The sequence below is a fragment of the Cygnus olor genome, chromosome 14 (genome assembly GCF_009769625.2).
Source record: "Cygnus olor isolate bCygOlo1 chromosome 14, bCygOlo1.pri.v2, whole genome shotgun sequence".
NCBI lineage: Eukaryota > Metazoa > Chordata > Aves > Anseriformes > Anatidae > Cygnus > Cygnus olor.
Genome location: NC_049182.1, coordinates 17,274,363 through 17,300,625, shown reverse-complemented (window position 1 = coordinate 17,300,625; position 26,263 = coordinate 17,274,363). Strand labels below are relative to the sequence as shown.

Genomic DNA, 26,263 nt, shown 5'->3' with positions numbered 1-26,263 from the left:
TGTAAAGCCCCCTCCATATGAGATAGCCTCAGAAGATGAAATGCTGCAAGCGTGATGTACGGAACTCTGTGAGCAGTGTTGCCAGCTACACACGGTATGCCCATAGGATGGCTAAACTCTCTGGATGTTCATAGTAAGGTATTCCTAAGAGTGCTTTCATTTGCTCTCTGGATATGCCAGCTTAAGTCAGAGGACTTGATTTTTCATAGGGTGGCATCTCTGATTTGAGTACTCTAATAGAAATACATCTTGGCAAATTTGGTGCTTCACATGCTGTTTGCTTTCTAATTTACAGGGTAACTAACTGAACTGTTTGAGTTTTGCTTGTATTTCCAGCGAAGCAGTTTCACTGTCTTTTCACACCTTCTCTTTGGATATCCTGTGTTTCCTTTCAATTCTACAGGAAAATATACTACCTTCTTTATGACAAAATGACTTCTGCAGATAAAGGGCAGGTTAACCCATCACCTGAGCTATTCATTCACCACTCGCTCACCCTCTTTTTATTAAATTAAACAGGTAAATATATGAGTTGAAATAAGTTTCAAACATTCTGTTCTTTTCTTGAAACCAGGGAATGTCATCTCCTCATCTCTGTCAGGCCTGCATTTTTTTTCCTCGTTTTGTCCAGTTGACTTCTATAGGTTTGCATTATCTAAAGTTAACAACAGCATCATCTAAACTCCATGAGCTAAAGCACTGAGAGAATAATGTCACCATTTTCTTTTCTAGAAGTGATGTATCAGAATAGTTTAACAAAACGTGAAAAGACTCAAGTCATTTTAAGCTTGAGTTTTTATCTGCTGCGAAGCTCCTGCATGTTTGACAAGGTGAACACTGTCTTCAGGTTATTTGTTGCTAAAAGCATCAGCCTCTAAGTACATCCATTTACCAGTAAGGGTGAGATCATTTAAACTACTAAGATATTGAAAAAACAGAGACCAAAAGATTTTTTTATGATCTGACCACATGGGAAGACAGTGTGTCAGTACATTTTTCTGTTCTTTTGATGAAGTGAAAAGTTTACTTCTATTGTGATTTATTTGTATTTCTGGCTAAACTAAGTTAAAAATATTTGAAGATACAAAAGATATTAGCCAATTTTACCTACTACATTTACCTTACAAAACAGTGTATCTATTTATTTATATATGCAGTTTTCTTTTTCTGGGTTATAGAGAATTATAAACATTAGAGTGAGGCTATATGAATGATAATGTATAAGTTGCAGTCTTAGTTGTGCTGTGAGAGAAAACTGCACATACAGTAGACATGATTGCTTTCTGTATTGAAATTACTTCTCAGTACACAGGACTTCAGTGCTACAGCTCAAGATCAGAATGCAGGAACAATGGAATGATTCAGTTCCTCATTTGAGAAGAAACGTAATTGTTTCCTTCTAGTTTAACACAATCACTAGATTTTTTTTCTTTAAATCTTCACAAATACAATTTTCAGTGACAATAAAACCAGTCTGCAATATTATATCAATGCTAATGTATCAAAGTACTTAGCGTGGACTTATTTTAAATGCAATGTATAATTTTGTGGCAAACCTTTTAGCAGGCCTGTAAATTGACATCTCCTGTAAGCAGCATCTCAGAAACAATAGTTTTCAATCAATCAGTGGTAAAAAACCCTCCTGTAATACACACAGAGTTTTCCAGAGAATCACTGTGTTCCATAATTCAACCATGTACTTTTCCCTTGTAAGTCATAATAGAACAGCGACCATTTGGAGCCCTTTAAAATGACAAAATAAAAGGAGTACAATGCCAAAAAGAAAGAAGTGCCAGTTAAAAGCTGAAAACAATTTCAAAATGATGCTTTTTCCATGCAATAAATACCCGAACTTCAGCTTAGACTTTTCTATTAAGCAGATGTTGTTATCGGCATGGCTTGCTACTTCTCTCTAAAAGACTCAGTGCACTCAGGACAAGATTTGTACCTCTTAAGTACAACAAGTGCGTTTGTGGAAAAAGATGGTAGAATTCCTCATGTCCAAGAAATATTACTACTGTGTTGCCCTACATTTATACAACCATTACAGGAATATTTACTCTGAAGGTGGTGTTCATATTTCTTTTATTTCTCTGTTAGCATGTTTTTCTCCTTTGCAGTGTTCTTCGTTTGGATTTCTGCACAGAGTGCTGGTTTCGTATTAATGTTACCTCTAGATGAAGAATTGAATATAAGATTAATGAGACTATGGATAATCAGACTAAAAGGAACAATCTTTTTTGCTCTCTGACTTCTATGTGTCCTTCATCTTCCATAAAGACATTCCCCAGACACCATGAGGTCATAGTTATGCAATAGTTCAAGCAAAAAAGACTGTCATTTTCATCTGTACTTAGCATTCAACAGCCTATTAGTATAAAAGTTAATTTAACAGATTAACAGACTTCATTTTACCTTGTCCAGAACCAAGCAATATTTTTGCAGGATGCTTGGTGATCTCGCTATCTTGAAATTCTGGCCCAAACCACTTATCAAAAAGTCTTCTATAGGCTCTTTTATTCCTAGAATGATCACCTGTTAAGGGCACTAGTTGAGAGTGAGGAATGTGCTTGTTATACGCTTAGGGCTTAGGCTATTCAAGTCAATGAAAAGGCATTTATTATCCTTAGAAGCCTTCTCCGAGTTACATTATGATGCTCTTTCAACCTTGGTACAGCATGATGAGCAAAGCTGCTCAGCCAAAGACAGTGAAAAAGGATGTTAAAACTTTCTTTGTGGTAACACCAAAAGAATAAATAGAAAGTCAATGAGGTGAGAAGTAAATATTTATAGATATGAACTATTGGCTTGTCTTGGTAGAATTAATTGCACAAATATTGGTGCACAATGATCCACATAAAGCGTTAAGATTTACGTGTTTTATCAGGAGCAAGTAAAGTAGAAGGAGTGAAATCTGACACAACAGACGTTTGAAAGGTTAATCATGAATGCCATTCACGTGTGTGCTCATTTTATCTTGGCCTTAGCAATAAAGTTCTCTACAATTTAATCCAAAGATGCGGGTGAACTGCTGATGTGCCTGATGCTTTATATTCTAAAAATAAGTTTTGCTTACCTTACTGTAAAGGTAGCATGTCAGAGAAATGCATGAGTGCTGGAACAGACACAATAAATGCACAAAAACAAACAATGTAGCAATGTCAATCAGAACTACCCTGAGTTTTGGCCCAGCACTCCTAAAGAAGCACATGTGCATATTCTGGTCTGTTGAGGTTATTGTTCCTGGTTTAAATTTAGTGATCTAAATGACCCATTGGATTAGGGTTTTCTCTTTTTATTCCTTAGGCTATAAACCAGTATATTTCCCTTTATGATGCCATACTAAGTTTTCTTACAGTATTTTGTAATTCTGTTTATGAGGGCTTACATCAAAGCAAAGACAGGTTGATATGATCTATGTATTTTTGTTTCTAGAAATGAAGAAGGGTTCCTGCAGGTTCAAAATATTGTTTCAAACTTTTTCATTCATTTTTCCTGTACGAGTACTTAGATTAAGAGCATTTAACTAACTAGGTATGCTCTGTTTCATATAAGAGTTGCTCAAATCCATCTTGCATTAATTAAGAACAGTGAAATAGTTCAAGGGTTTGATCACTGTTTTTTTTAATGAATATTTCTATATATGGCTTTACTGGAAACTATAATTCTTGGATAAGTAATTTAATAATATTACATTGTAAATCGAATTATTATTATTTATTTTCTGGCTAGGATAAAGTGTTGAGTATTTTTTCTGATTTATACCTTTTGAATATGATGATCAGATGAAATATCGATTTCATACAAATACTTCTCTTCCAGTGAAAGAACAAAATTATGAGGAACTAGCTCCAGGGCCTTCAAAATATATCTAAGAACAATTGATCAGTGAGTTCAAAATGGAATTCTGCAGCCCACAAATCTGGTCATACCCTGGGCTGCACCCAAAGAGGCTGAGGGAGCAGGGTGAGGGAGGGTGTTCTGCCCCTCTGCTCTGCCCTTGTGAGACCCCACCTGCAGCCTGCGCTCAGCTCTGCGGCCCCCAGCCCAAGAAGGGTGTAGACCTGTTGGAGTGGGTCCAGAGGAGCGCTGCAAAAATGATCAGAGGGTTGGAGCTCCTCTTCTGACATCACTGGCTGAGGGAGCCGGGGTTGTTCAGCCTGAAGGAGAGAAGGTGCTGGGGAGACCTCATTGCAGCCTTTCAATACAAAAGATGTGGAGAGACTTTTTAAGAGGCCATGTAGTGATAGGGCAGGGGTAATGGCTTTAAACTGAAAGAGGGCAGGTTTATGTAAGACGTAAGGAAGAAATACTTTATGAGGGTGGTGAAGCCCTGGCCCAGGCTGCCCAGAGAAGCTGTGGGTGCCCCATCCCTGGCAGTGCTCAAGGTGTCCCTGCCCATGGAAGGAGGATGGAAACAGATGATCATTAAGGTCCCTTCCAACCCAACCCAAACCATTCTATGATTCCACTGAAGCGAATCTCTGAATGTCTGAATGAGGTTAGTTTGAAGGTATAGTCAAGTTCTCCAGATATATCAGGTGGGATTTATAATCACGTCACAAAGTTTTTGCATGGCTGCTTACTGGTTGCCAGTTTTCAGCACTTAATTCCACACTTCAGGATGCTTTGGTTGTTCTTAGAAGTCCTGCCCATATAAGAATCACATAATTTTCTCTAAGTTTCTTTTAATCATGACTATATAGAAAAATGGGAAATGCAAATACTGAAGACTCAAAAAACAGAATGCCAGAAGCAAAACAAGACAACATCATGATTAGTTCTTACATACATTACAGTTTAGACTGATGTTAATTTGATGACAGCCTGATCTCTACTAATTTTATTTATTTATTGCAAAATTTACCATAACCAGTACTCATTTTGTAATGGAAGGATTTACAGGGCAAAATTAACCTTTCTCTGAAAGAGAAAGCTACTACAGTTTCTAGAAGCATTAAGCAGCTCTGAGCTTTGCAGGGTGTCTCTGGGGTAGTGACAGTGCTGCCTATGAGAATAAGGAGGCTACTAAAACCATGCTGTTCTTATACTGGCTTGACATCATGTGGTCAGATTACATTATATAGTATTTCTGTAACTTGGTTGCTGTTCCTCATAGAGCAGCATACCTCAAAGCTTATCTGGTCATTTATTTAGTAACATTTAATTATGTTTTCTCCTGTTAAGAATAATAGAGAAGGCAGGGCTGTCTGTCCTCGCACTGACAGCATAGCAGCATTACTAGAGGTCTGCCAATGGAATCAATTATGATTTGGAAAATGGCAAGCCCTGGGTCTATGCCAATCTGCAAATAGATTGGGCAGTTTGCTAATTCTGACAATGTCTGCAATTTTAAATGATGAAAAATAGGTTTTTTTCTCAGCTTTTTTTTTCTTCAACAGTAGGTGACGTGACATGACATTAGAAATAGCAGGCAATGTGATGCCATATGGTTGTGCTCTGGAGTACTAGCCAAGTTCTTGATCATCAGTGCTAAAAAGATGTCTTATGTAAGATTTGTACATTTGCACCAATGTTTCCACTTTGGAGTGGTTTTTGAAAGACTATATTGGGTAGGTGATATTTTGATATAAATATCATATGTCTGTATTTTTGCTACTGTCAGTTTTGAAAACATTTATGACATGTATACCAATGGTGAGAAAATACATTCAATTAGTGCAACAATTTGTGCAAAGCAAAATTTCTCTCTCTAGAACTGGATAACTCTGCATTTAGATATGCAAGATTTCAAAAGTTTGTCTCTATCCGTTTTTTTTTTTCTTTCCCAATTGTGATTTTTCTCTGTAGAAAAGATCCATTGGCTCATTTGCTTTCTTTGCTTGAGATTTAAACACAGGGCAAGAGTCAGGTGTGAAGAGTGCATTCAGCCTGAAGGCCAGGTTAAGGTCATTTAATAAAGTATCTGACACCTATGAAAGAAAGGAAAAAAAGGTCATGTGCGTGTGCCCAGTGCTTAAAATGGAGGAGTGGTGGGTTCCAACCTCAAACTTTCCAGAAGTAATGACTCCAGTTGTACACAGTACCGCTGTGCACAGCCCTCAGGAGCAGTACCCAGAGTTTACACTGGTGAATCAGAGCTATCATCAGGATTCCTGACAGGTTTCCATAGCTCATGCTGGGAGCTGGGGCTAGGTGCCACGGAGGCCTGGGGCACTGGCAGCCAGTGGTCTGCAGCCTGCTCTTTCACCACCAGCTGACTCTTCAAAGTAAGAGGACGCTGCACTGAAAGGAACAGAGAAGAGAGAAAATGAATACCTCAATTTCAAAAGCCTGAGAGCAAGTTCTCAATCTGCTTTGTAACATGTAATTCATGTTTACAAATACAGTGTGTTCCTGCCATTGTTTAGCAAAGGGAGAGATATCACCAGCCGCAATATCACTAATGCTTGCCAGAAGTTTTATGTACAGTGTATGTATTCAGAGAGTGACTTCTCCTGTTGTGTTTCATCCTTGTAGGCTGTCTGTAAATAAAATAAGAGAAAAGACTCATACAGTGGAATGCTAATGTTTTTGGGGACTGATGAAGTCAATAACTGCACAAAACAGTTCCTATTTGCATTCTGAGCTGGTATTTTTTATTTTTTTTAAAGAAAATAATTTAAACCTTTTTAATTACATTAAGCTTACATTAGGCAACGGCATCTAAGAGCTCAAGTTAAAAACAACAAAATCATCTTAAGACTCAGCAAATGCTCCTTGATATTAGAGACAGTTTTCTGTTTGGCACAGTTCAAGTTTTATTGCAATTATATAAATGGCAGCAATTTTGTCTCAAAAAATGAGTTGTATGAACAGTGATTTCTAAGTCGTGCTCTATTAAGTATTCCTCAGCACTTTCCACTTACTTTAAAGGAAATAGGTTCTTAGCATGCTATCGATTTACACATGAAAAATAGTACATAAAAGTGCTGATAAAGTTTTGGGGTTTATAAGTTTTAGCGCTGATAAAGCAATGTATGTAGGTTTGTTTAGTTTTTGCGAAATTAATTATTAATTGCATGAATACAATTTTGATGACTGTGAAACTTTGAAGGCTTTGTTGTTAGGTGATTTTGCTATGGACATCCTGAATGCCTTAGTATTTTCTTTTTAAGTATCATAAACTAAGGTTTGAAATATCCTCAACAGGTCACATTCCTGCTTCACAACAGACCAGATATTCCTCATGGATATTTGACCTGACAGTTTGTTCTTTATCTGGAATGGTTTTAGAGATATTTACTGCAAAAATTGTCCTCTTATAAATAACTTGGATTCTTAATTCCACTGATCGATACTTCTGAACTACATAAAACATGTACGTGTTGCTTTGTGCAGTTGGCATGTTATTTTTTTTTTCCATTAACGTTAATCTAATACCTCAATATTTTTAATAAATATTTCTGTGCTGGTTAGAATTGGAGCACAATGTTGTGGTATGTTGTAGATAGATTAGTTTTTCTGAATTGTTCATTACCTTCTTTGTTTGGTGAATGATTTAATGAACGTTTAGATCTTTTTATTGGTGTATACTTGAGCATCTATAGTTAATGATGTTTCAAACCCTCTTAGGAAGTGTGTAGAGGCATTTTGATCTTGCAGTCTGTTGGTCTCTGTTGATGGCACTACTGGTTCATTGGCTCTTCTGTTGATCCATGAGGAATTCATAGAGAATCCAAACAACACAATTAAGATAATCATCCTATTTGATCTGAGTGTGCATGGTTCAAAAGCGTTTTTTACTGTGCATATAAAAACTAAATCTTCAAGTTAAGTTTGCAAGGGTAGTATTTCAAAAACATATAGGTGACTTGGATGCATAAATTTCACTGCCATCAAATTATAAATTCTGGAATACAGTGGGTTTTTTTTCAGCTTAGCTTCCTTTCCTAAGGAAAGAGAACTTATGCAATTGCATTGCCAATGTGAAATGAAATTGGAATTACATTTTATTACATTAACTTTTTTGTAAGTGTTTTTTTTTTTTTTTTTTTTTTAGGTAGTCAGAAACCAGCAAGTACAGTTGATAGTAGTGCAGTCCTTTACAGCTCTTAATTCCGAATACCCACCAGTACATCCTGCTGTTAGGGTCAACCTTTCCAAAGAACTTTCTTACATCCTTGTTGTGGGTCACACAAGCCTTTTCCCCTTTTTGGAAGGAAGACTTTTATATCTAAAGTACCTAAAATTACTCTAAGTAAATTTAATGAGTGACAAAACCAGCTGCAACACTACTGTTAATCACTAGATATGGCATAGGCAATATTTGGCAGACTCCAAGTATGTCTTTATGTGCTGGATGTCTTTGACCCTTGGAATTGTCTTTACTTAAAAGTTGTCTTAAGAGGGTAATGGTGCCATCAGGCTGAGACTTGCTGTCTTAAGTGAAGCTTGGCATAATTGTTAATGTCTTGTATTCTTTCTCTCTCCTCCCTCAGTACGTACATAGACATACTCTGCCTGTCTCTTCTTTGTGTCTGTCTAGTGGTAAAAAAAAATAACTGTATTAGAAAACAAGCAGAGGTTGACAGATAGCAGATGAATACCAGACAAGTATTTTATGTATGCCTTATAGCTAAGATTAAAACCTGGTAAAGGTTGTGCTAGTCTTCTATAGGAATAAAACATTAAGTACTGTAGAAAAGCTTAGACTTTTGTATTGTGAGCACACCTACACACGCAAATACTGAAAGAATACTACCAAACTATAAATACCTCAAAGTTAGGAAATGCATGTATAATATTATTTAAGCTGCCCTGTATATAAGTTTGATATAATTAGAAATTGACGATGATATTTTCTATCCTATTTCTGGGATTAAAGCAATGTGTGATGCGGTGATTCTTGTCAGTAGGATGCTGTCCTCAGACATCATGAAAGTTAAACGTTGAGGAAAGAGTAGGGCAAGGATTTGTAGCCGGCAAGCAAATGTCACCATGATTCAGGCAGAAGACTGCTCCAAATTAACCCCAAGTGTCCATTTTTTTAATTATTATTCTTCATTGTTAAAAAAAAATAAATGTCTACCCAGCTTGGAACTTTTGGATCTGATTAGCAAAGATGCTTCGGTTTTGAAAGACCAAATCTATTCATCAGAAGTTGTGCTTTGAAAATACAGGAGACCTAGCATCTTAATAAACTGTTGGCTCAAGCTGGGCAAGCAGCTTCTGAGGATGGAAAAGGTTTGAAAACCCAGGGGACAAGCCATGGAGCACAAATGGAAAATGCGAGGAAAGTATGAGTGTCTTAAAAAAAATCAGGCCAGACTGTTTGAATCAGGGCTTCAGACCAGTTTCAGAGGCCAGTGAGCATAAAAGAGAGGCAGAATCTCAGATCCAGCTGCTGACATTGTCTTGTAGATGAACTGGCTTCGTCACCAATCACAGGGATGGTGCATGAGTGGTGCTGATGTTTTGAAGAACCTGCAGGGGCATCAAGACTGAACAGGTATGATGGAAGCCTCAGAGGTCATAGTTGCAAAGCAACTCCTGAGCAATATGTTGAACTAATATTTTCACAAGATCTGTTGGCAAATTCTAATGTGATTTTCACAATGAATTCAAAACACAGCTTCTTCATGCAACCCCCAAATGCAGGGATCTTAATTCCTTAATTTGCTTCACTTTTGTTAATGAAAACCTTCCTTCTTTCCTGAAAGGGCTGGTAATTTTTATGCCATTTAGCCTAGAAATCTTCACCTATTGTGGAAAACTTGAGCCCGGCTAATTAGAATCTAACAAACTATAAGAAACTAAAGATGGTTGATACTGGAAAAAAATAGTTTGATTCTTAAAAAAACAAAAGCAACAACAACAAAAAAAAAAGTGAGAAAAGTGAGGGATGTGACATCTCAGGAATCAGATCAAATCTGAATACTTTAGTATATTTCCTCACTGAGATCAGTAGAAATAGATTTTCCCCAAAAGTCTAGAAGTCTGTTTAATTGATAGAGACATTCGATAGTAGTGCTTCCTTATCTGTAAATCTCTGTTTTGCTGACACTCTATTTTAAGTAGTTTATTGGATGAGGTTGTTCCTTGTAGTCTGGAAATGTAAAGAAAACCCTACCCCTTCAAACCTTCCTACACTAAAGATATATCTTCTACTGTCGTCCCTACATTGCAGACAGTTTGCAAGGACAAAGGACATTTTGATACCCTTCCTAGCTCTCTCATGTTTTTTTCAAGAATGAAAACATGAGCTAATGTAAGCCAGGCACAGTCCCTGATACCATTGTTTTCCTTTGATTCATGTTGAATGCAAAGTTCTAACAATAACTGCTGCATCACTAATGGTATTCCAAGCTTTGAAATCTCATTAGGAAATAAGAATCTTAAAACCTCTAACTCTGAAAGATTGCAAAAAGAGTTACAGTTCACAGTTTACTTTTAGTTTGCACTGTAGTGAAAGAAGTCATTAGCCCTTGCCTGCTGGGGCCTACGTGCCATGATGGCAGAGTGTCTGGGCACATATATATCTTCAGAGGTGAACCAGCAATTTGGTTTGCTCTTGTCCAAGAATGAGTCATTATTATTTCCAGCTGACTGCAGCATTCAGGGTTAAACAAACAACATACTGATTCCAGTATGGGACAAGGCATAGTAATTGATTTTCTGGAGAGAGAAAAAAATGCATGGTGGAGACATTTGCTGTTACTGCATATGCAGAACGAGGCAATTTAGAAATAAGACAAACATGGGACAACTATTATTATATGTAGTGTAAGCAGTAATTGAAACAAAGAAAACAAACACTGCCTAGTAGCCAAGTACTACTGCTGAAGCTTGTCTTCTCTGACAGTAACAGTAATGACTTCTATAAGCAAAGTTGAGGATAAGTAACTAAACCAAAAGAGAAATCGTGATAGATGGCTTTTAACACTGATTTTGAAATGGCTATACAGTCATCCTTTATAGAAAGTGGCTATTGGAATAACATCTTAATAATCACATAGGGAACCCGCACGTTGGTTTCACTGCAAGTGTCTGCATCTTTGTTAGATGCCACTCTATTCTGGTGTTTAGGTGAGTGCTAAGGACATTAGGACTAACATCCTAATAGCGTTATTTTATAATTTTAATTTAAAAAAATATAAAAATAAGGTAAGTTTACAGACAGAAGAGATGGAAGAGAGGCTAGAACTGCTAAAGAAGTACAGAAGTACAGCTGTCATTTCCTGCAGTTCAAGTAGGCCAAGAACTGGATGTTCATGTTTTTGTTTTTGTTTTCTGTTTTTTTTTCCTTGGTATTTAATTACATTTGTTCCATTCCAAAAGTGTGAAATTTTAATTAAAAAAAATAAAATCCAGGAAATTTTTCAATTATACAATTTGTGTTTTTCCCTAAATATTAAATAAATAAATAAAAATATTAAAAAATAATAAAAAAGTGAAGAACATCTGAAATGGAAGTTCATGTTCCAGAAAAGGTCTAAAAAGGGTACCTTCACTTTACTGAAATGCTTTTTTTTTTTCCTGCATTCTTTTTAATTTTTCTCTGGGCCACTTTGTCAGAATCAACCTTTCCATGGACGTTTGCTTTGGACAAATAGGCATTTTCCAAGAGAATTTCTGTTGCTGCATTGTATCTATCTCAGTTTAAGTGCTTTAGTCTTTTGGAAACATTTAAGTTTGGTGTTTACTGTAAGCTGGGGAGGGTTTCTCTGTGCTCTTCTTACCCTGTTGGGTATTTTCTTTTCCTTAGCAACAGCCACAGTTCACTATAAGAGGCAGAATATAGGCCTACGTGGCTGATCTTTTGACACAGAATTCAGTGCAGCTGTTTTTAAAGGATGGTGCTTCATTGGGAAGAGTTAGCTAAGCCCAGTCCTATGTTGTTTGTGCTAGATATTGCATAGACATTAAGCCAAATTCAATGTATGCTGTGTTTTTCTATACTACAACTGTCTGTCTTCCACAATTTAATCTACAGTAATAGCTAAGTTTGTAGTAGGCTGTATGGAACCTATTATTTTTACCTCTTTAGGATCAAACTCTGCTCTTGGCTGGGGATTGATAATGATCAGGAAGTAGTAAGTGTTTGCGTTATGAGGAATCGTGGCACAAAGGATTTCTTGAAGAGGATGGTTTTGCACAGTTTACATAATGAGACCTTTATTTTCTAGAAAATCATTCTCTAGCTACATCCTCTGGATAAAGAAGCCCTTCTCACTCTGTCCTTATCACAGACACTTTATCATAATAAAACACAACTTAAATTTATTTTCTGATGAATCTGGGTTTGATTTATGAACTGATTTCTGTGTTAGAATCAAACCTTTGACTGGTTTCAAGTAAGTTAATCTCTAGTGGAAGAACATAAGTGTTCTTGCTGCAGCTTAATCCGTGGAGAAGACAAACATACATTCTTTATTAACGGGTGCTGTGCCTTGTATTTGTATTCAGCAAATAACTTAAGCCTAGAGACAGGACCATTCTTGTATAAAGAAAGCAAATACAAGTGAGCATAAAACTAGAATAATTTTAATGTTTTTTTAAAGTGGATGTTTAGTACTTGATCAGTTTTTCATTTATAATTCCTATTTTATATGTGCATTTATATTGTATTTAATTTTCTCTTGCTTGCATGCATGTGATGACCCAGTACTTAGTAACAATGTGACCTAGTAGTTAGTAGCAGGAGGTAAAAGAAAAGCAGAGCAAACAAACCATGGTATTTCAAAACAGATTAATAAGAGTCCCGATTTTGCAATTGATTGTAAAGAAATTAACATGAGATGAAATTGCAGAAAGTATAGATAAGTATGAGCTCACAGCTTACAAAAATACAGCTGTCTCTGATTGATTCTTTAATCCAAACAGAATTTTGAAACATGCTGTGCAAAGAGGCAAAGTACGCTCACTACACTTTCCAAAATCATGCTGGCATACTTTCAGAAAGTAGTACCATACACTCTTTGAGGACAGCAAATGGCACCGGGAGGTATCATGTTAGAAAGAATAAGAAGAATTAGAAAGAACTTCTTTCATGTTCATGAAAGAAGTTGGCTTGGTGTTCTGACCACTGGCCTTTGTGATGGTTACAGTATGTATCTCTAGAAGGACCAGTACGGTATCAACAAGCATGAGAATTTCTGTTTGAAACACTGTAAGAAAGGCAGTATTACACCTTCAGGACCTGGAAAAGCTTTTGGAACAAGTGGTTGGAAGTGATATTCTAGATGTTCCACAGATTAGGCCTTCATTTATTCTAGACAACAGTTAGGTGGCAGTTGTACATAATGTTGGCTTTTCAATTGTCAGTGACCTTGCTTGCTCTTTGCAAGTGGCAAGACATCAGCTGTTAGTAATGTTAGTGTTTTCAAGGTCTTCATTGTTTCATACTTTCATACGAGATCTATGAGAAAATTCTATGTCACTGATATACTCTGGAGTTGTCCAGGAACTGTTAATCGCAGCAAATTAGCAAAATTATTATTGAGGACCGGTAAACAGTAATGTTTTTATGATTACCTATGCTTCTTACTTACTTTTTTAGTATACCTGACAGTGAAGTTAATAGCAAATATATATATATATATATATATATATATATATATAAAATTGCTACAGATGTAAATCTCAGTTCATTGCCTGAAATTTTTTTGAAGGTGAACAACAGTGTTATGCATGAGCGTGAAAGTCCAACAAGCTGAATAATTTAAGCATTTTGAGTTCAGTGTAGCACAAATCTAGCTATTAGAAAATAGATCTTTTATTGTGTTCTCCTGTACAAAACATGCTAATACAATGGCAAATGCTACCAAGCTGAAATAAAGGAATGGACTAAGTAAGAATATCGGTATCTTCTATTTTACGTGTCACTGATCTGGAAAAATCTCTGCTGTAGCAAGATGATGCACCTAGGGGCATGAGACCCTCAAAGGAGGTTGCAGCAAGTTGGGGTCAGTCTCTTCTCCCAAGGAACAAGCAAAAAGACAAGAAAAAATGGCCTCAAGTTGTGCTAGGGGATATTTAGGTTGGATATTACGAAAAATTTCTTCACTGAAAGGGTTGTGAAGCATTGGAACAGGCTGCCCAGAGAAGTAGTTGAGTCCCCAACCCTGGAGCTATTGAAAGGATGTGTATTTGTGGTGCTTAGGTATATGGTGTAGTGGCAGTGCTAGGTTAGTAGTTGCATTTGATGATCTTAGAGGTCTTTTCCAGCCTAAATGATTCATAGAATCATAGAATGGCCTGGGTTGAAAAGGACCTTAAAGATAATCTAGTTTCAACCCCCCTGCTCTGGGCAGGGTTGCCAACCACTAGAGCAGGCTGCCCAGAGCAGCATGATTCTGTGGTTCTAAGATCATTGTAGTAATTACCTATCAATTATGAGTTTTTATTCAAGCTTATATTCTTAGATGTGTCACTGAGTTGCTATGCATTAGTTATGTTATCTCTCTGTCTTTATATAACTCCCTCTTTTAGAATGTCGTAACTACCTATAACAAAATATTCTGAGATTGTTTTTAAAAAAAAATTAGGTGCGTAAGGTACGAAGTACTACTACAGTGCTCAGTAAACTGGATCTGCAGCAAACAGTATGAAATACGCCTTAGAGAATCCTAATTAATTTAGAACCACAGTAAACAAATGGCTTGTCACTTTCAGTTTATATAAGTATAAAAAAAAAGTGGAGGTTGGGGTTAGAAACACTCACAAGAACATATGCTTAACAAACCACAGTAAGCAGAACAAACCAGAGAGAGTCTAAGCAGAAGCAGAGATAACCCTGGCACCATCAGCAGATTGTATGGCTACGATCCAGAACGCAAACAGAAGATTGTTCAAACAAGTCATTCATATATTTAATTAACTATGGCAAAGTGTTCTGATAGTGAGAGGCTATTTTAATATTGTGCAAATGCCACACTAACCACATGCTCACCCGTGTTCTTCTGGAGACAACAGCAAAACTCCCACTGACTGAAACAGGAGCAAGACAGGACATTGAATATTGAAAACTGGGGGTTGTATTGCATGCCATTAAATCTTCAAATTTGTGAAAACAGCAGACTGAAAAGAGCAAAATGTGCTATTTTGTTCTAAACCTTGGCAATTTCTTATTTTTCTATACCCCGAATTCTTACTAAAACCATTTGGTTAACTAAATTTGTGTATTTTACATTTCTATGTGTGTGTACGTATATATTTCTATATATTATAAGAAGAGCATATATACCTTCATGTATACAAACACAAAAATATATGTATGTGCTGAGGGGAAGATCGCTGTATGTTTGGTCCTAGTTCTGGCCATCGGGCAGTTTGGAGCCAAGGCTCCAAATGGCATAGCCCTATCAACTGGGCATGTAGAGCAGCTCTGCAGACTTTGTGCACTTGGAGAGAGAACAGGAGGAGGCTTTACTTTGTTTGTTGGCTGCTTTTAATGGGAAGCGGAGGCGGGAATGAGAAGAGGACAACCTGTCTGCGGTGCCTTAGTGGCAGGCCAGGCAGACCCCTGGCAAGCTCAGCCAGAGCCGGGCTGGTTCTGCATGTCTGCATCTGTCACTGGAAGCGCTGGGGAGGCAAAGACAGCCAGAGGAAGCCAGGCCTGCTTGGTACAGGATGCGGTTTCACAAGCCATTACAGCTGGTGTGTGCCCCCCACTGGAAGGCGCTTGCCCAGCCGGGCTTTCCTGCCTCTTGCCCAGTGCCAGCCGTGCTGCTTATGCAGCTGCTCAGATGGATCGGCACGCTTAAGGCTGAGCTAACACACCAAACAAAATTAGTTCTGAGTGTTCTAAGGCCTGTCATCTGGCTGGTTTTAGAGCTTCTTGGAGTGCTAGTACAGGAACATGGGGCAGTAGCACCAGTGCTGTTGGAGGCTGTGTGGCTTAAATCAGTTGTTACACCATAACACCAGACCACAGTGGGTACCAGCCAGCCTGGGAGCAGACAGGAGGAGCTGGAGAGAGAGAGAAGGAGATAGGGGCAGCCCCGGGGCTGAGAGACCAAGAACTGGGCAAGGAAAGTCAAGCGCTAAATCTAAGGATTTGTGAAACACTACCAGTTTTGTAAACCTAAAGGTGTAATTGCACAAATGTTCAAACCACTTGATCTATATAGTTCCTGTACATCATCAAGCTAAATGGCAACTATATTGCTTAATCTTGTTGATGGTAAAGTCTGAGACAGATCTGAGAGTTTTAGCCCTGCTTATGTCTTGTATGCCAAATAAGTACAGATTCAGTTGCCTAATTTAAGTTACTTAAATTTGTCAGCTTTGGTAAAAGCTTATTTAAATAAGAAAGATGTTGTCATACTTTCCAGATGAAAAATTTTAATGCTAGATTTTCACAGACTCACAGAATTGTCTAGATTGGAAGAGACCTCCAAGATCACCGAGTCCAACCTCTGACCTAGCACTAACAAGTCCTCCACTAAACCATATCACTAAGCTCTACATCTAAATGTCTTTTAAAGACCTCCAGGGATGATGACTCAACCCCTTCCCTTGGCAGCCTTCCATTGCCATTCCAATGCCTAACAACCCTTTCAGTAAAGAAGTTCTTCCTAATATCCAACCTAAACCTCCCCTGGCGCAACTTTAGCCCATTCCCCCTTGTCCTGTCACCAGGCACGTGGGAGAATAGACCAACCCCCACCTCGCTACAGCCTCCTTTAAGGTACCTGTAGAGTGTGATAAGGTCGCCCCTGAGCCTCCTCTTCTCCAGGCTGAACAATCCCAGCTCCCTCAGCCGCTCCTCCTAAGACTTGTTCTCCAGACCCCTCACCAGCTTCGTTGCCCTTCTCTGGACTCGCTCGAGCACCTCGATGTCCTTCTTGTAGCGAGGGGCCCAAAACTGAACACAGTACTCGAGGTGCGGCCTCACCAGAGCCGAGTACAGGGGGACAATCACTTCCCTAGACCTGCTGGCCACACTGCTTCTTAAAAGTTGTTTCTGCCTGGCTTTGAACCAGGGACCTTTTGCTTGTGAGGCAAATGTGATAACCACTACACTGCAGAAACTGGGTTGTTATTTTCTTAATAATTCCTTAATAGGAATAATTCCTTAATAGGAAATTATTATTTTCTATTAACTGGGTTTTATTTCCTGAAGGAGAAATAAGTAGATTGTTTGCATAGTGTTTTTTTTTATTATTTTTTTTCTCAAGGTGAAAGGGAAAACTTACACTTCTTTTTTAATTTGAGGGCCAAATTATGTGAAATCTATAAATCACTCCCTACATTGAAATAATTGCACTGGTAAGCCTACCTTTCAAGATAAATGAGTGCTTGAGATATTGTCACCCACCAGAGGCACGAATATGTATGTGTAGGTATGTACAATTGGTGGTGGACTTGTCAGTACTAGGTTAAAAGTTGGACTTGATGATCTTGGAGGTCTTTTCTAACCTGAATGATTCTATAATTCTATGATGTGTGTGTGTGTAGAAATTATTGTTTGGTTGGTTTTTTTAAATGTATACAGGATTGGACAAGACTTATCTGTAAAGTTGCTGAAGGAAAACTGTGACCTTTATTTTTCAAAAGCAACATCCATATTTCCTGGCTGACTCAGAAACTTGATCAGAACTTTTGTCTAAGACTGGTAAATTTTCAGGATATGGGCTCTCCACTGTACTGTTAGTGCAGTGACACTGCAAGTATTGCATATCAAGCAGAGCAGGTCTAGCAGGAAGAAATGAGAGACAACCTGCCAACCCAAACTAGACACACATCACAAACAGAAGGCCCCACTGTTCAGCCAGGAACCTTTCCCATGTACCCTTCTTAGGTGACGATGGTGTTCACCTCCTCCAGAACGTTATCAGAATGCTCTTTTGGGATGCAGGACGTGTCAAGGCTGGGAGGTGAATTAAATACAGGTCATGTCAGTAAAGATTAGTTTACTAGGCAAAAAGGCATGGACTGCTTCCTTCTGCTGCTTTTGTAGGAAACAAGTTATTCCACGCTTTAGCAACAAACCGGGCAGGAAGTTTTTCTATATGGATTTTTCTTATATATAGTACAGAAGATTGGCTGTTAGAATGACCTGAGCAATGGGATGTTTATGGTATCACAGTAGACTGGAAGAGCTTGGTTTTCTTAAAGCAACATAAGGAGGGCTGAGATGGAGAGTGATTTCCTAGATATAAACGTAAAAAAAAAAAATTATAGGGGATTAAACACCATGAATGGGAAAGACCTATTTAAGCAAAATGATGATGATGGCATAGTGGCAACTAGTTATCAACAGATTTGAAGAGAAGCAGTGTGCAGAAATGTGGAGATTTCTTTTGATAAAAATGGTAGGTTCTGGAATAGTCTTTCAGGTGGAGTAGTGAGGGCAAGCAGACAGGCTCGTTTTGTGATGAACCTTGGTAAATTAGTAAATAATCTCAAGGAATATTAATGTCTGTAGCAGTCTGGGATTGAACTCGATGACCAAGATATCTCTTTCATTCCTTTATTTTTACATCTGATCTTGGAATTTATGCAAAAGAAATGTAAATGTACCGGGCAGTTTAGCAACTCCCCTTGTGAATTTTCACTAGCTTTGGCTTTCTGTGTAAGGTAGTCCATGTACCAATATTAATCAAAAGATGCTATAGACTCCAAGTACTATTTTCATTTCAATTTCAGTGGTTTTATTTTAGGTAAAGTTAATTTTTGTGCTGCTGTGTTTGAATATGTGTATACATCCAGACTCTCACAACAGTATATTCTTAAGCACCAAAATTCCACGCTATTTTCTGTAAATTAATCACTTTGCCATATTTTTCTAGAGCAGACACTGTATATTGTCATGCAGTCATCTTTGCAGAGTTTCTTTAGCTGCAGTTATTTAAAATAGTACACATTTCTCAAACTTTGGTATCCCTGACCTTATGTAGTTCTTCCAAATGATTATGCTAGAAATGAATACACATTGTAATCTTCCCCAGGCATAACAAATGATTGATGGGAGTCAGAAGGACTCATCCGCTCAGCAGATATTAGCATGTTATCTGAAGATACAAAAATGTTGATTTTTCTCAAAATCAGTGTGTGTATATATATATATTTAAGGATTAAAATAATCCAGATATCCTAAATTAGTCACAGCTTTATTAAACAGTGATAAGCACAAAAGCTTTTCATGGTCATTACTAGGTTATTGCTACATACACAGGTTTTATTCCAGCTCCTTTAGAAGTGACTGTGAATATTCCAGATACAGATCAAATGACTGATGAGTTTCTAACCCCAGGCAAAGTTTCAGGGCCAAATCTAGTGTTTCCCAGGGAAGTTTTCTCACTCATTAGCTTTGTAAATCAGAAATTATTGAATTGGTTTCCTTCTGTTCAGAAGGATGGGGGGATCTGTGCAAGGTCATCAGTTTGTACGTATTGGAATTTACTTTTGTAATTTAAGATCATTGTTGATTTAGATTGGAATTATATTTATCTGGTTCTCAGACAGTATAAATTATCATGGTTCTGACTACCTGCCCTGGCCACTATAACGAACTAGATCTTTAGAAAGCTTTATTTCTATATTTGAGAAAAATCATTAACTTTCAATGGCAGGCATACTCCTTTCTGTACCATACACAGAACTGTCGGACGATATCTTTCTGAAGAGAACAGCAAAGCACACTATGTGAGGATGCATTGTTTATATGTATTTAAAGGTTATCACATTCTATTCACTATATGAATAGCCCCAACTGACATTTTCTTGCTCTTCTCAAGCGATGCATGTCTTGTTCATTGTGCTATGCCGAGTCAGCTGTCAGGCACTGCATCAGGGGACCAAAAGCTATTTTCTTTCACTGTTTTGTTTGCACTTCAACTAAAAAGCTTTGAATCTCACTATTTCTTTGCAATACAAAAAGTAATATATAGTCAGGGACAGCAAATTTTAGCAAACGAAGAAATTCTGCAACGCTTTATTTCATGTTTCAGCCATGCCTTACAGAATAAGAAATACAAAAGAAAAGCTGATTTTGGAAAAAGGTGCCTCTTTAAAATGGGTTCAGGTAGCAAGCAATGTCTAAGTTATCCAAATCTTGATAAGCTTAATTAAAGATTATAAAGAAATTTAAAGAGCAGGTGTGAAGGTATATTTTTATATTTACATTGTTGCTATAAGATAACCTTTCCAACTAGATTAATTGTCAAGTTATGCTGTTTGCAGATTGCATACTTAGGAGTGGCAAAGAAACCTAACCAGCTCTGTGTCAATGTATAGTAGGAGCAGCGTTACAAGGTCCAAGGCCATAGGAACAAGAACTGTCCCTTGATTACAATTTATAGTAATTTTATTTAATGAGTAAAAATTTCAGTTTTTCATTTAGAAATTCAAACTAGGAAACTGTGAAGTGTCCTACTTATCCATTAAATATCTGTTCAACAGCTGATGAATTTCTATAGATGACAGAAAGCTTTAGTTAAAAACAATTTGCAGAATGATTTCACATTTTTTCTCCAACATATATTGCTTTTCATAATTACTAATAATTTTATCCTAGCAAAATATATAGTATAAACATGTCTGCACTGGTAAAAATCTCTTCTTTCCTGAAGGCATTTGTTTTGCTTAGAAATATGATTTTTACTAATATGAGTTAAGAAACATTGCAGTATCAACAAAACTTTGTCTAGTTTAGGCTAAAACTGGACAGCAATGGTTCTACAGGCTTTTTACTTTTCTGAAAGCTGGAACTAAATTAAAATACACAATTTTCCCTTTCTTCCCATAGCCAGAGTTGAGCTCTGCATGTGTAGTTGTGAACACACAGAATATTCTGTTTCAGCTAGAGATCCTAAGGTAGTGGCTGAATTCTTAACGCCTTTCCTCGTTTCAATAGCTTTGGTCCCAAATCCTGTAGAATTTGATCTATCCACCAGCTTGGCGGCTTTTAACTGTTTGTCTAATGAGAGCATCAAGACTAGGCACTGTATATCAGATTGAACAGCTATAAAATAACTGCCTTGTTCAAATGGTAAATTTTATCTATCCATTTTTATAGTATTTCTTCTCTAACAAAAAGGGAGTGATAGGAATCTCCAATTTTGGTGAACAGAAAGGAGATGTAAGATGTCTTTAAAAAAAAAAAGGCACTGCAAAAGAACTTTGGCATAAGTCCCCCCCAAACCTTTTATTGTAATGAGACATGCTGCTTTCAGTGCTATTAAATATACAGGAAGTAAGTGTATTAGCTTTTGAGTAAAAATTAAATCTGTTTGTTGCAAGTTGGATAAGTTCAAACAAGAGAGCATCTTATTAATACATAATCTTCCCATTCAGTCTGCTAAGAAGAAAAATAGATCAGTAGACTTAAAACTTTTAAAAGATGTTTTTGAAATAGTTCATTAAATAAATGCTGAGGAATTCTAAGCATACCCAAACTAATCACATGAGAAAGCAAGGTCACGTCAGTCCTTACTGGCTTTTCCAGGGGGTACTTTTGCAGTCATTGTTTTCTCTGAGAGATGCAGAATCCTCCTAGAACATTTCCTAGAATATTGTTATATGAGGTTATAGAATTGCAGCATGTCACTATTTATTACATCTGATTTTTAGAGCACAAAAGACTTCCATCATGTGATTCAGCTTAAGTTCTAAAAAGGTGTTCATTTCTACTTCAGAAATTATTTTAGACAATGCAAGTACTTTGACTGTGACAGGGATGCAGCACAGACACACACACACACTGTTATCACTTCAGAATAGACAGTTTCATTCACTGAGATACAAAGCTGAAATGCAGAATAAGTAGTGTTGTTCTGGAGTATGAAAGAAAGATGCAACTGATGGTTCTGATTAAGCAGCCTTTTGAATTCTCTTTTTCTAATGGGGATGATGAAAGCATATTTTGTGTAGAGTTTTGTTTTGACTCAGTCTGCCATGAAGCTGTTTGAATCTAGGATTATGTCCACATTATTCATATTGCCAAAAACATCCAAACAGGAACAAAGGGAAAGCTAACCTTGAATTTTCAGCATGTATTTCAGTCCTTGTAAACAAGTTACCATGGAGATGGAACCCATGTGAACTGCCGCCTTCCTCGCAACTGCTGTAGACTTTGGACTGGCAAGAAAATGTGACACGGCATTGGTGCCATTTGTGACAAAAATGTATTTCAAATACTACACTTAAGCATTTCCTGACAACGCTACCAAGTGAAAGTTTAGAAATTGCTTAAAAGCATTGAATTGTTTAAAAAGTAGGCGAGATAAGTGAGAAGCAAACCTTTACCTGTTTCACTTTTCCAAATTAAATAATATTCTAGAAGAAAAGAAGATGCAAGGTCACTCTGCCTGTATTGCTTGCAAGATGAAAGTCTGCAGAAACAGCCTGATTGCAATTTTAAATAATTTTCACTAGGAAATGGTTTCAAAGAACCTGAAGTTGTGACACAAAAAAGAGTTGTAAAACAAAAAGGAACACAAATATCCTTGACATTGATTTTGTTGTTGTTATATTTTGAATAGAGCTGCAATTGTCATGTCAGAAGTAAGTAAGCCAGTAAGTATGATGACTGATTTTTATCGTCCATGGATGGAAAAGGAAAAATGCAAAGGTACACATTTCTTCATCCTCTGGACTTCCAGGATATCTCGTGTAAAAAGTCTTTTGTTTTCTAGCTCAGTAGATTTATTGTTAAAACCATGAGTTCTGTTCATCATTGTCAGTAATCGTCTATCTAAACAGTTAGTAATTGCTCAAATCACATTGCTTGTTTATATCCTGTAGATAAAGGAAAAACAAACCAAAACCAAAACAAAACCCCACCTCTAGTCTCTAGAAGTATAGCTATGACATGAGAAGGTTGTGACTAAGACCCAAATGTGGATGTCAAAAATGGGATGGATTCTCCTACTGTAGTCAGTGCAAATAAATAGCAATACCATAAAAGCTGTGGTCTAGGCTCTAATTTGACATTTTTACTCAAGTTTGAAGGTGTTGTTTCCTTTCACAACTTTAAGGGCTCAAAATTAAAACTTCATTGATATGCCCTGGGGTTTTGTTGATTAGCCTGTTAACATATATGCTTGACGAGAGGAATTGTCTTTTAATCTATACCATTTTTCCTGTAGGCTTTCCTTCTTTTTGCAAATGTTTCTCACCCTAACACAGTTGTTATCCAGTTTTCTTTCTCCTCCAAGTTTTATTGTTCTTTTCCTGATTTAGCTCTTGTAATTCCTTCCTTTTCGCTTCAGTTCCTTTTCAGATATTGTTTTTTTCTATCTTTCTTTTATGATTTTTTTCCAGAGGTGTCATCCATTTTCATTAGTTTTGTTCTTATCTCCTGCCATAAGTCCACATCCTAAAGCCACTGAAATCCATGGCAACATTTCCTGATTACAGTAACAGTTGGCCCTTATTTCTTTTATTGATGGCACTTTCAGAAGTCATCAGTTCTGCTTGAACAGTTTAGGCAGTGTAACCAAATTGTCACTATAAGATAAACCAGTAGGAAAATATTCTATTGAAGATGCACACATTTTATAGTTGGAAAGCAAATAGACATACAGCAAAACAACAGGTGCGGTCGAAGTAGTTTCTTACAGAATAAAAAGGTGCTACATTAAAATCAATTGTTCTCATAGTGACAATGCAATGAAAAAAAAACACAAAACCACCACAACTATACTTTTATTAAAAAAAAAATAGAATCAGCCATTACGTGAAATACTGTTAATAACACTAGGTAATTTGCTGTTAACACTCGGAGAATCCTACTGCCAAAGAAACTGTCTGGCCATCTATACTGACAGCTCCCCTGTGTTATAATGCAAACTATATTTTTCCTACCCAAAACAAAGCATTTAAAATTATATTCTCCCAAGCTGTATGGAAATGCACTAATTTGTCACTTTCTAAAGCTAACACATTTATGCTTCAGAGATACATAATTTAGCAACAAACAGCAGACTGAATTTTGATCAGGCTTAAAAATGGGTACAATAGCCTTCAGACTGCAAATGAGCTGAAAAGGCTCCCTGGGTATTTTCTTACATCTGAAATTTAAGGGGTAACTTTTTTTTTGTCCTTGAAGATTCCTTTAAAAGGTAATGAACAATCCAAAAAGGCCTGTTTATTGATGGCAATACCCAAATATCTTGTTAATGAAGCTTTCTATGGCAGTCCAAGCCATACCTTATATACATGTTTCTTGTCTAAAACAATCAGTTCTACTTGTCTTATGCTCTTGGTAAAATAATGGAGTAGCTGAATATATTGGAAGCATACCTCAATCAATAATGCTATAAAATCGTATCAACACCATTATTAAGAAATCACTACAATATTTTAAAGTCTGGCATGAATGAAATTGTTATTCGAAAGTTTTTTAGTTAATGGTTTAGAGCCTAAACAAAGCAGGTAGTTGCCTAAATGTCAGCCTAATGTCCAGATTTGATTAAATATACTATAGATATCAACAGCATCCATATTTCTAAGTATTTTTTATATAAAAGCTCAGACATTGTGAATCCCATACCTTACTTTTTTGTAACATAAGAAAAGGGAACAATGTGTTCTGTGTGACAAAGATGACATATTGTGGAACTGTGCTTTGGACAAGATATTTTTACCTGAACAAGTCTGGCCAAACTCATGGCTGTATGGGTTCAGAAACCTTTAGCTTGGTTGCCACTAGTTAGCAAAATAGGCATTTGGTAATAAAAGTCCATTTTATATGTAACGCTGTCAGGGCTGCTATGGCTGTTGCAGATGCCTCAATACAAGAACACCAACTTGCATTCTGCTCAGTCAGGTCAGGCTGGTTAAAGTTTGACACACACCCCCTTCCAACCTCCACATTACACTGCAGAATTCTGGTCGGTATCCTCTCCCATGTAGATCATTTATTTATTCTAATAATATCGGAATCATTACTTTGTATGCACTTCTGTTGTGTGTATGCCCGGTAAGTACAGGAGGATCTGGATTTGTTATGCAAGTGGGTGGGCATTGCCAGAATTCGCAAGTGCTGAGGGAAGCAGAGAGATGACAGCCCATCATATCTGTTCAAATTACTGTCTCTGTGATTTCAGTAGGTGTCAAGGTATTTAAAAAAAAATAATAATTTTACAGAGAAATTCATTTTGAAGTGGTTCCTCTCCAGTTTCTTTCTCCGTCTCTTACTTTCCTTCATTCTCCTTGTCCTTTTGACCCATCCTTACATGAAGCAGCTACATCAGTGCCAAAATTAGCAGCCCAGTCACCCTGACTCTGTACTCAAGCAGGTTTGAAACTTAGGTGATTGATTCTTATCATATGAAGTTACGATAGCAGTTAAGTGAATAAAAAAATGAAATGGTAGGAATTCAGGCAGTGTTTATTTTGCATGAAGTATGCAGTCTTATTCCAACTTTACACAGTTGGCAGTAGCTCTTCCCACAAATAGTATCTGCAAGCTTAAGAAGAATCAGGGAATATGCTTATATGGATGGTCAAGGCTGCCCTTAAGATCGCACCAAGACATACTTTCAGTTGCTTGCACTCCAGTAACTTCCATGCCTTTAATAGTTTACATTTTTTTCTTTCTAATACCTCTTAATGATGACAAGAATAAAAGAAAAGGCAATTATTCTGTATTCTAATTATTTGCTATAGGAAGAGCCTGTTTCCAAAACATTAAGCCTAAAGATAAACCCCTAATTATCAGTCTAGACACAACCATACTGCTGAAGTCAGAAGACAACTTTCTAACTGGCTGTAGTCATTAAGGAAAATACTGCATCTGTTTTTCTGCTAGAAGCAGCACTTTCCATCACTGACATCTATGACTTGCTGCTGGACAGGACAACTATTGATAATCAAAGCAGAAACTACAGCTAGTTTGGAAAGCAGTTTCACAGTAGGAAAATAGTATTCTGTGAACACTTTATAGCAGATAAGGTTTTCAGTATTGCTTTTCAAAAGAATACAACAGAACTGAATACTTTGAGAATGTTAGAGACTATGAATTTCTTGTGTTGGACAAAATACCTCTTTTTTTTGGTATTGTAATCAGGGTTATTGGTTTTATAATCTTGTGATAGAAAGGGGCATGGAATGGTACAGGATCTCACTTTTTACTTTAGATCATTCTTATAAGAGTCTGGTGTACTTTACTTCATTCTATGAAAATCTCCTTTATTACCTATGAGTTTTATACAGGTGATATTATGAATATTATTGGGATATTTATATATATATATAATATTAATGAATACAAATGGCAATTAAAAAAATCAAAACATTTTTTCTTAAGATTCAAGTTTTCAGGCTTATTTTTTCCTCATAGGATTTCCTAGTCTAGAGTACGCAGAACATG

General features: G+C 36.9%; 1 protein-coding gene and 1 non-coding gene across 2 annotated transcripts in view; one reads left to right on the top strand and one right to left on the bottom strand.

Moving 5' to 3' along the window:
• TENM2 (teneurin transmembrane protein 2) overlaps nt 1-26,263 on the top strand; it is a 1,590,996-nt gene that overhangs the window by 177,760 nt on the left and 1,386,973 nt on the right. The gene's annotated exons all lie outside the window — the stretch shown is intronic.
• TRNAV-CAC lies at nt 16,905-16,977 on the bottom strand. Its single transcript has one exon. It is a non-coding gene; the product is annotated as a tRNA-Val (tRNA).